General features: G+C 34.6%; 1 non-coding gene across 1 annotated transcript; it reads left to right on the top strand.

Annotated features, from left to right (window-relative positions):
- The first annotated feature begins 8629 nt into the window (after positions 1-8629).
- Positions 8630-8732, top strand: LOC118160986. The gene has a single exon (XR_004747800.1). It is a non-coding gene; the product is annotated as a U6 spliceosomal RNA (small nuclear RNA).
- The last annotated feature ends 1789 nt before the right edge of the window (positions 8733-10521 follow it).

Genomic DNA, 10521 nt, shown 5'->3' with positions numbered 1-10521 from the left:
TTATTTATCTATTTTAGATTTGTCTCTCTAACTGTCTAAAAAGTGTAAAGTACTTGTCAAGTTGTTGCCTGCCTTCTTTGGAAGTGCCAGTTTCCTCTCCATGACAATAGAGGAAATTTTGCTGGATGGATTATAGTAAACAATTTGTACATGGCTGGAGTTAAGTGAGAGTAGCATATCTTCTGAGTAATGTTTCAGTCCTTTTATAAAACCACATACCAAAATTTTCTAGTTTCTGAGAGCAAAACATTCAGGATCAATTATCTAATTTTAGAAATCTTAGAGACAGACATCTGCAGCTGAGGTCATTATCAATCAGGGGATCCCTTTACAAAATTTAGAAATAAAGACCTGTGGAGAATAAATCATGAGATCATACAGATATAAAACTCTATTAAATGCATCTGCTAGACAGCCATTGTAAAATATGAATTAACATTCATTACTCTTCCTCTAGAGAAAGATGCAGACAGATAGCTACAGTTGAGATGAATCCTATTCTGTGTTTATATTAAAATTAGTATTAGAAAATTTAGAAGTATAGAAAATCAGTGATGCAGAATACCAGATCAAGTAACTCAGAGTCCTGATCATATTCATTTCAAGCAATTAATCATAGGGTTTGACTCAGTTTTACATTACAAAAATGTTGATGTCTAAATCTGTTTAATCACACTGGACTGCCTTTACAGTCAGTCAAGAAACAGACACTGCTGGAGAATGATTCATCTAATTTATGTCATATTCTCACAAAACAAGATCCATCACCTTAGATAGGTGCTTAGTTTTCTATATTAAAAATAAGGTAAGTCTCAGGTGACCTGCTCAGACTTAGCCATGTAACATGAAGACACTCAGGTTAGAGCAGATTAATCTCACCCATAACCCTGAGAGACATGTGTAAAGAAATATCAGATATTACCATTACAAAGTTGTCTATATAGTTATAAATATGTATTTAATGGAAACTTTGAGAGGCAATCAATGGAATAAGGACATCCAGTCATTGTATTTAAAGTCTAAGTTTTGAGTGAAATCTGCAGTTTTTAAATGCAGGAAAGCAAATGATAACATTCATGTACACAGTGATATGATGTATTAAATGATATATTAAATGATGTATTAAATGAAGAAGTTGTAACCTTTAGTTTTTAAGCTTATTGTCAATACATTTCCAAGCAAGAATATGAAGAATCTCGAATTCGTATTTTTTATGACTACAGTAATACAGTTGCCCACTACTCCATATTATATCAGAGTTATTTGTCCACACAAAATATGGTGATCACAATTGACATATGACTATTCGAAAGTGATGCAGTATATGGTGGCATTCTTGGAGCATATTTCACAGACAATTCTGAACTGATGTACCATCACAAAAATGTATTATCATCTTCCAAATCACTCTTATAGTGTTTCTAGTGCAAAGTGAAATAACAATATTTTAAAAATATGCAATCAACATTACCATTAATCATTATCATATTTGTGGCTGTATTACAAACAGGGTTGAATAGAAAACATAGTGCTTGAATAAATGTATAATCATTTTTCTTCCCTTTCCTGGATATTTCTATGAGAAAATTTTGTTTGCAAAAATAGTTAAGGAACAAAATTTTGTGGTCACCTGAACAAACACATTATTGTAGGTCTGATCTGAGTATCCATGTAATCTAGTTTATAGGTCTGTATCCTGTAAATTTATCCAGTTTAAAAACCTCTAATGTAAAATCATATTCTCTGTATTACTAACCAGCTGATATTTGAATACATACTCTCATGTACTAATTGATGTAATTCAGATACTAGTTTTTGTTTGTTTGTTTTTTTCTTGAAGATATTCTAGTTTATCAGACACTTGTATCCATCTCTTTCTTTGCATTAATTTTATTCTAGTGTTCTCTGTACATTTTGAATTTTTGCTTACTGCTGAACCAAGGTGTTCTATCTAGTTCAATATTCTGATTCTTACAAGAAACAATATTTATGCACACATTGAAAATATGTGCAGTATTTATTTTTTTTCCTTATAAATCAAATCTTAAACCACTAATACTCACAAAAAAATACAAAATCAGCTCGATCTTTGAGAAGAATCATGCAATAATATTTTGATCAAGCTACATCAGCCCCTCTTTACCTCTTATACTTAAAAAAAAAAAAAAAGTAACTGTAATTAGGTAGAACAAATAGCATTTCAAACATAAATATGTGTACAAATTTTTCAGCAAAACCAGAAACTAAGGAACTGTTCCTAAATATGTAATATTGGTTTTGGCCCTTATAAATTAAACAGGGCATTAAGATATTATATTTTGAATTCCCTTTCCAAAAACACACCTCTGGTCTTCAGATGTTTCTAAGATGACTTATAGTTTGTTTTGTTTTGTTTTGTTTTGTTTTGTTTTTCCATTTACTCTATTATATCAGACACTGGCATACTGACCTGATCTTCCTTATCTTCATCTAGCTTGTTCTTTTTGACTTTGGGAAAATAGATCATGTGACAAGGAATCAAGTTGTCTTATCAAAACAAAGTTTAGCATAAATATAGATTTAATTTTCATTAAAGAGAGAGATGAGCAGCATATAGCATTTGAAGAAGGAAAGCTGTTAACAAAAAAAAAAAAAAAGAAAGAAAAAAAAAAAGACTTTTGAAACTGTCTCCTATTACATCAAACTGATGATGTATAGTCTAGACAAATGAACAGTGAAATAGATTGACAGCTAGCTGAACTGGCAGCTTTAAATGGTTTTGATCAGTAGCATGAAGTCCAGCTGGAGACCAGTTACTAGTGATGTACCCCAGGGGTTGATACCAGGACCAATACTGTTCGAAATTTTCATTATGAACCAAGACAATGGGGACATATTTATGCTCAGCAATTTTGCAGATGAAACAAAATTGGGAAGAAGGTTGATAATCTTGACAGTCTGGGGAAAAACAAAACAAACAAACAAAAATAGTCCTGCCCCTATGGAGGAATAACACCATGCACCAAGATAGGCTGGGTACTTACTGGGTGGAAAGCAGCGTGGCATAGAATGTAGAATACAGGTGGACAAGTTAACCATGAGGCAGCATTATTCTTTTGCAGCAAAGATGATCAAGAGCACCCTGAACTGCATTAGAAACCTTCAGCCTTACAGGTTGAGGAAGGTGATTTTTCCCATCCAGTCAGCACTGGTGAGGCCACATTTACACATCTGCAGTACTGTATACAGATCCAAGATTACCTTTACAAGAAAGATATTGACTTACTGGAACAGGTCCAGTGAAGGGCCACTACGGTGATTAAGGGTCTGGTGCATCTGTCTTACAAGGCATATGAGAAAACTGGAGTGCTTGAGCCTGCAGAAAAGAAGGCTTAAGGGAGATATTACCAATTTGTTTAAATATCTGATTGTACTGTGGTGTTCAACTGCCTAGCACGGTAAAACCACCACACTGATGAAAAGAGAAAAAAGGATATACCTTGACTCTTCACAGTAGTATCCTGTGACAGGACAAAAGCAATGAAAACATACAAAAATACAGAAAATTCCACCTAAAAATAAGAGAACACATTTTACTGTAAAGGTGATCATGACTGTTACTTAAAACAATAACAACAACCCCCCCCCCCCCCAAAGGAAACTACAGCAACAAAAACACAAACATAGAAAATCTATATGATATTTAGACTTTCTTAAGAAGTGTTTTTTTCCTTTCTTTAAGTAAATAAGAACATTCTCACAGACAAAGAGCTGTGGCCATAAAAACTGATTTTGGAATGAATGCAATTTTTTGAAAACATTTGGAATTCATTTTTATTATGTGAACATTTGAGGAAACAAATTTTTCTTCAGTCAATTTCAGAAAAAGACAGTCATAACCTTTGCATATTTCTAGTGACACTTTATTCAAATAAATACTCTTAGACATTATTTTAATTTTCAATAATCAGCCAGATCTGATATTGAATTAAAAATGGTTGGTTCATTTTTCTTGTTTAATCAAAACTAAATTTGAAAAAATTAGAGCTGAATTTTTGGAACTGTTACTGATTTGAAGCTAGATTAATAGAACAGGTATGTATTTGAGGCAGATATCCTACCTAGGTTTATTACATAATCTTACACAGAAAAAGGTTCACAAGCAACATATCAAAACAAAAACACCACATGAAATGGGACCCTTGCAGAGTTGTTCTTGTTAAGTGGCAGCCAAATTAGCAATTACTAGTGATTATTGAGCCAAGAATATAAAGGTCAGTACCTTTTATTTTAAAATCACTATCTTAAATGTACTTTCTCTTATGAATTTGTGACATAAAAAGAAACCAACACAGCTCACTAAAGAACAGTTCATGACATCTCTATTTATGAATTTGTGGACAATTATCATTCAAGAATAGTTTCTAATAATGTTTTTTGTTTGTACACAGTGGGACTAAAACTGGATTAGTCACCATGGCTACTAACAGAACTGTTCTTTTAGAGCAGAGGAGGTCATCACATTGTGATCCTGGTGTCAGCAGGTGACCATATTGATTTCATTTATTTTTCTCTGTGTAGTTTGTGTTCCCAAGTGAACCTGTGTCTAATCCTGCATCCTTCTATCATTCCCAGCAGACATGCTTCCAGAAGAGTTTCTCCCTACCTGCAGGAGCTCTCTGTTTCTCAGTAAACACAGTCCATCAGGAGGCAGATGTTAGGGTAAGTGTGGATAAATAAATTTTGGTTGATGGGAATTTTGGTTGATAGTCATAGAATCATAGAATCATAGAATATTCCATATTGGAAGGGACCCATAAGGATCATCAAGTCCAACTCCGTGCACCACACAGGCCTGCCCAAAAGCTTAGACCATGTGACTTAGTGCACAGTCCAAACGTTTCTTAAATTCATATAGGCTTGGTGCAGTGACTACTTCACTGGGGAGCCTGTTCCAGTGCGCAACCACCCTCTCAGTGAAAAATCTCCTCCTGATATCTAGTCTGAACTTCATATGGCTCAGCTTCACCCCATTCCCGCGGGTCCTATCACTGGTGTTTATGGAGAATAGGTCACCTGCCTCTCCACTCCCCCTTGCAAGGAAGTTGTAGACCGCGATGAGGTCCCCCCTCAGCCTCCTCTTCTCTAGGCTGAACAGGCCCAGTGACCTCAGCTGCTCTTCATACGTCATCCCCTCCAGGCCCTTCACCATCTTTGTCGCCCTCCTCTGGACACTCTCCAACAGTTGAATGTCCTTTTTGTACTGTGGTGCCCAGAACTACACACAGTACTCAAGGTGAGGCTGCACCAGCGCAGAGTAGAACGGGATGATCACTTCACTTGCCCTACTAGCAATGTCGTGCTTGATGCACCCCAGGGTACGGTTGGCCCTCCTGTCTGCCAGGGCACACTGCTGGCTCATATTCAGCTTGCTGTCAACCACGACCCCCAGATCCCTCTCTGTGGGGCTGCACTCCAGCGTCTCGTCACCCAGTCTGTATGTACGACCAGGGTTGCCTCGTCCCAGGTGCAGGACCCGGCACTTGCTTTTTTTACACTTCATGCGGCTGGTGATCGCCCAGTTCTCCAACCTATCCAGATCTCTCTGCAAGGCCTTTCCACCCTCGTCCGAGTCTACAACTCTTCCAAGTTTGGTGTCGTTGGCAAATTTGCTCAAAACACCTTCTAGTCCTACATCCAAATTGTTTATAAAGATGTTGAAGAGGACTGGCCCTAAGATAGAGCCTTGAGGGACCCCACTAGAGACCTTCCGCCAGCCTGATGTGGCCCCATTTACCACAACCCTTTGAGCCCTGCCCGTCAGCCAATTGCTCACCCATCGTATGATGTTTTTGTTAAGCTGTATGCTGGACATTTTGTCCAGCAGGATCCTATGGGATCCTATGGGGTTGCTCAGGGGCAACCTTATCACACTCTACAGGTACCTGAAAGGAGGCTGTAGCGAGGTGGGGGCTGGTCTATTCTCCTACGTGCCTGATGACAGGACAAGGGGGAATGGGCTAAAGTTGCGGCAGGGGAGGGTCAGGTTGGATGTTAGGAAAAATTTATTTACTGGAAGGGTTGTTAGGCATTGGAATGGGCTGCCAAGGGAAGTGGTTGAGTCACTATCCTTGGAGGTCTTTAAAAGGCATTTAGATGTAGAGCTTAGTGATATGGTTTAGTGGATGCCTTGTTAGTGTTAGGTCAGAGGTTGGACTAGGTGATCTTGGAGGTCTCTTCCAACCTAGATGATTCTGTGATTCTGTGATAGGTTAGGCATATATATATATATATTTTCCAAGTGTTGTTTCCTTAAATGCATAAATCAGTCATAAAGATTGTTAACATATTTTTCTCACAATTATATTTTTCCTATGCCTTTTCTGCAAGCTTTACTCATTCAGGTATTCAGAAATTGCTTTAGATTATTAGTAGTATATTTATTAGATTATTTTTCTTTTTTCCCCCTTTTCTTTTCCTCCCCCACCCCCCTCCCCGCCCCCAATTCTTGTTATTCTATTTGTTAAAATAGAAATAAAAATATAAAATTTAATTAAAGAAAAATAAAATATTTTATAGATCGCTATAACTACAAAACTAAGTAAAATATTAACAACTAATTAATATTAACATCTAAGTAAAATATTAACAAACACACACACACCAGCAAAAGCATACACCAAAAAATAAGAATGGAATTAAAATACAAGCTATGCGGGAACACTTCACAAATGTGTCAGAAATCCTATCATGGCTGACAGCATTTGTATTATTTGCATGTAACATTTCATGTAACAGTTTGGGTTAAGAAAAAAGATGAACTTTAAATGAGAATCTACAGTCTTACCATCGAGTTCCTTCTTCTTGCTCATAGCTACATTAACTCTTGGGATAGCTTTCTTGTTGCTTCTGTCTTTTACATCCTGCTGCATTTTGTTGATGCGTGTCTCCATAATTCTGCTGTGGTCTACTTTTTAGCTTACCTCTCTTGATTGCTTACTGACTACTCCAAATGTATTTTCAAAGATTTAAGTGGTTTCGCAATAAATATTTTCAATTTCAGTCAATTTTACCTAAGTACAGTTCTTAATTTCACTTATTTAATTCATATTTAGAACAAAAATGAAGTGTAGGTCAGTGTGACAGTTCTCTTTCAAATGTATGTATTACACACAATGAATGAAACATTTTATTGATAAATAGTTTTTGGAATACTCAGTCCAGAACATACTGCATAGTGTTTTATGAAAAAAATAAAAATAAATATTTTTTTGAAATTCATCAGATTTTCCCCCATCATCTGAATTCAAAATATAAAAGCTTATTCTCAGCTGCTAACAGAGCATACTGTAGAATACAGATCTATGCTGACATTAGGAAGAATATACTCTCTGTTCCTGAATTCAGACAAAGAGTAACAGATTTCAGAATACATACATCTAATTATATAATTGAAAACATTTTTTTAATACTGACGTTATTTTCTACAACTGCTTCCACCTTTCACCCCAAATTACAACTGCAGTGATTCAAATTGTGTTCTTAAAAAGAAAAAGAAAGAAAAAAACAAACACTTAAAAAAGAACTATGCTTTCTAAGCCATCTAACTAGCTCAGAACATCGTAGGTAATTTTCTTTTGATAGATTTTATGTCCTTCAACAATTTAATATCTGGAATTCATTTCTCATCCTATTAAATAATAATAACTGGAGGCCAGACTGTATCATTAGTTTTTCAGGAAGACTCCTCAATGTTCTTGAAATTTAATACTCCCACTTGTCCTTGAAAACTGAAAAACAAAAGAAACATCATATTGCATATTGTTTTCACTGGTAATGCTATTATTATTATTATTATTATTATTATATTAATATGATAGAACGTTTTCATTAAAAAAAAACTTTTTTTTTGGCTAATGAGAAATATTAAGATCATTGGAACATCCCACATTTGATAAAGAAATCAATGAATAATACTTAACAAAAGATTACATTTTTGTTTTTAGATTTTTTTAAACTATATTTTTCTCTCTTGAAAAACTACAGGAGCTATTGTGATTTCTCAGAAAAGATATTAAATATCAACAAAAATAGATTAAGAAAACCTCAGCTGAAAAAAAAAAAAAAAGATACTGGAAATCTGACTTTTTTTTTTTTCCATAAATAAACAATATTTACATTGTATTCTTTATTTTACCTCTACTTTTTCTTCTATGTAATGTTACTTTTTATTACTTTTATTTAAGAGTAAGTAAGAAAAAATAAATGTGATTTTTAAAACAACAGATTTTGCAAGGTATCAAACTGCAAAATTTCAGAAGAATTTATTGAAACTTTTCTATTTCTTTCTGTGGATGGTAGATATCTAAGAAGTCTCTGTATACCTCTATATCACCCCTGTACACAGAAGTACTCAAATTGTACCGTAGATTGTACTAAGAGCAGCACTTCTAACAGGCTCCAAAATATGTTTAAGTTTATTCCACTTAGTAAGGGTATAAGCAAACGTATACTTATCACAAAGAGGAAATTTTAGCTGGAGGTGGGAGCAGGAAAGTGCTCTTATGCACTTAAATGATATCTGGATCAGATATTTTGATGTTTAAATGACTACATCAGTAGTTATAGTAGATTGTTTGATTTATAGACATCGCTTTGGCAGCACATATACTAAAATTGGAATGATACAGAGAAGATTAGCATGGCCCCTGAGCAAGGATGAAACGCAAATTTGTGAAACGTTCCATATTTCTGATACGTCCTTGATGAGAGGACTTTATCGGGATCCCCGGGGAGAGTTCTCTTTTCTTTGTGAAGGGCCGGGTGCCCTGGAACAGGTTCGCCCCGAGAGAGGGGCCTGCGCTTTTTTGAAGTAGAGAGTAATCTATTTCCTCTGCACTTCCACATAGCCTTTACTTTTGTTTGTTTGTTTGTTTGTTTGTTTGTTTTTGTTATTCCCTTTCCCCCTCCCTCTTTCCCATCTCTTTTTTTCTCTTTAGTTGAATTGTTTAATTAATAATAATATTTCCTTAATATTTTTTTCTCTTTAATTAAATTATCCTTATCTCAACCCGTGAGTTGTTCTTTCCTTTACTTCTTCCCCTCCTCATCTGAGAAGGGGGAGTGAGAGAGTGGTTGTGTTGTTCAGCTGCCTAGCACAGTAAAACCATCACAATGTAATAACAATTATGTCTCACTTTCAGATGTTTCATGAATATATCCACCATTTTAATATGCATTTGTCCAGTTATTTTAGAGTGGCAGAAGGCAATATCCAGGCAGTATTGAAAAACGATTAGATGAGATGAAGGATATAACCAGGAAAAGGACTAATGATTACATAGATGACAACTTATAAGGCTTCTTGACTTTTGCTATGGGACAGAAAAAGTGAAACAGAACCCCAGGGAAAATGTGGTGTTATGTACTGTACTCAGAGATTAACACTAGATAAAAGAGAACACACATATAATTCAGGAAGGCAGTACAGATTTGGGTACAAATGAGTGAAAACTGGAAGTGAGAGTGTAGTCCAAGATTGGATCAGATACTGTAGTGAAGATAATTCAAGAGCAACAAAATTGATGGTATAGGTGGAAATAAATATATCGTCTGAGCAGTCATGAAAAAATACAGTGTCTTGACAGAACATATAACGGGGAAAAAGGCACAAACAAGTTATTAAACACAACTTAAGTCATCAAGCCAATAATTCTGTTTCAAGCTTAAAAAAGCATAGAAACAATAAATTTAACAAAACAAATGCACGGATTTAGCAAAGCTGTTGTTAACCATGACAAAATGTTTGGATATCCATAAAAATAAAACAAATTTTCTTAGCATGTGAATGGAAGTTAAATGTAATTTAAGGCTTAATATAAATATATTTGATAGTGAAAGTTGAATCTTTTTAGACTGTTGCTATATAATTGCATTCAACCTTAAGTTTGATTAGTGCATAGCCAAAAGGAAAAAAAATAGGCCAAAAAAAAAAAGTATTCTTAAAATAAATCTGTGAACATTTTTTAACAGAGTACAATTTATGAATTCTGTTAAAAGATATATGACTGGGCAAGATTCCAAAGAGAAACTTTAACAATGACAAGATGCTGCAGTGTGATTGTATTCTACTTTCAACAGTCTTGTTGTCTTGAATAAGACCTTTTAATAGGGATGTAAATGTCTATCTCAGAAATACTTTTTATTACCAGTAACTGAGACTATATCAGAAACATTCTCTAGGAGTTGTAGGGATTACATGTTGTTCAGTCCTGTTCTCTGAAGGTTTTGTACGTTTTCTGAATTCAGCTTTCATTATGACATCTTTAGATAAGTATTTTTTATCATTGTTTTTCAGCAGTCCTATGAATGATAAAACTGTGTTTGCAAAGCAAAACATCCTTCTGATTTCACATAATGCATTTAAATGTATTTAGAAGTTTGAAGTGAAAATTCTTACAATAAAGAATAATAAAACTCAAGAATAGACTGATCTAATGCAATTCTTATGAAAAAAAAAAAAAAAAAAAAAAAAAAAAAAAA

This window comes from Oxyura jamaicensis, chromosome 1 (assembly GCF_011077185.1).
Source record: "Oxyura jamaicensis isolate SHBP4307 breed ruddy duck chromosome 1, BPBGC_Ojam_1.0, whole genome shotgun sequence".
Lineage (NCBI taxonomy): Eukaryota > Metazoa > Chordata > Aves > Anseriformes > Anatidae > Oxyura > Oxyura jamaicensis.
The sequence above is the reverse complement of the archived record's forward strand: the minus strand, read 5'-3'. Positions and strand labels throughout refer to the sequence as shown.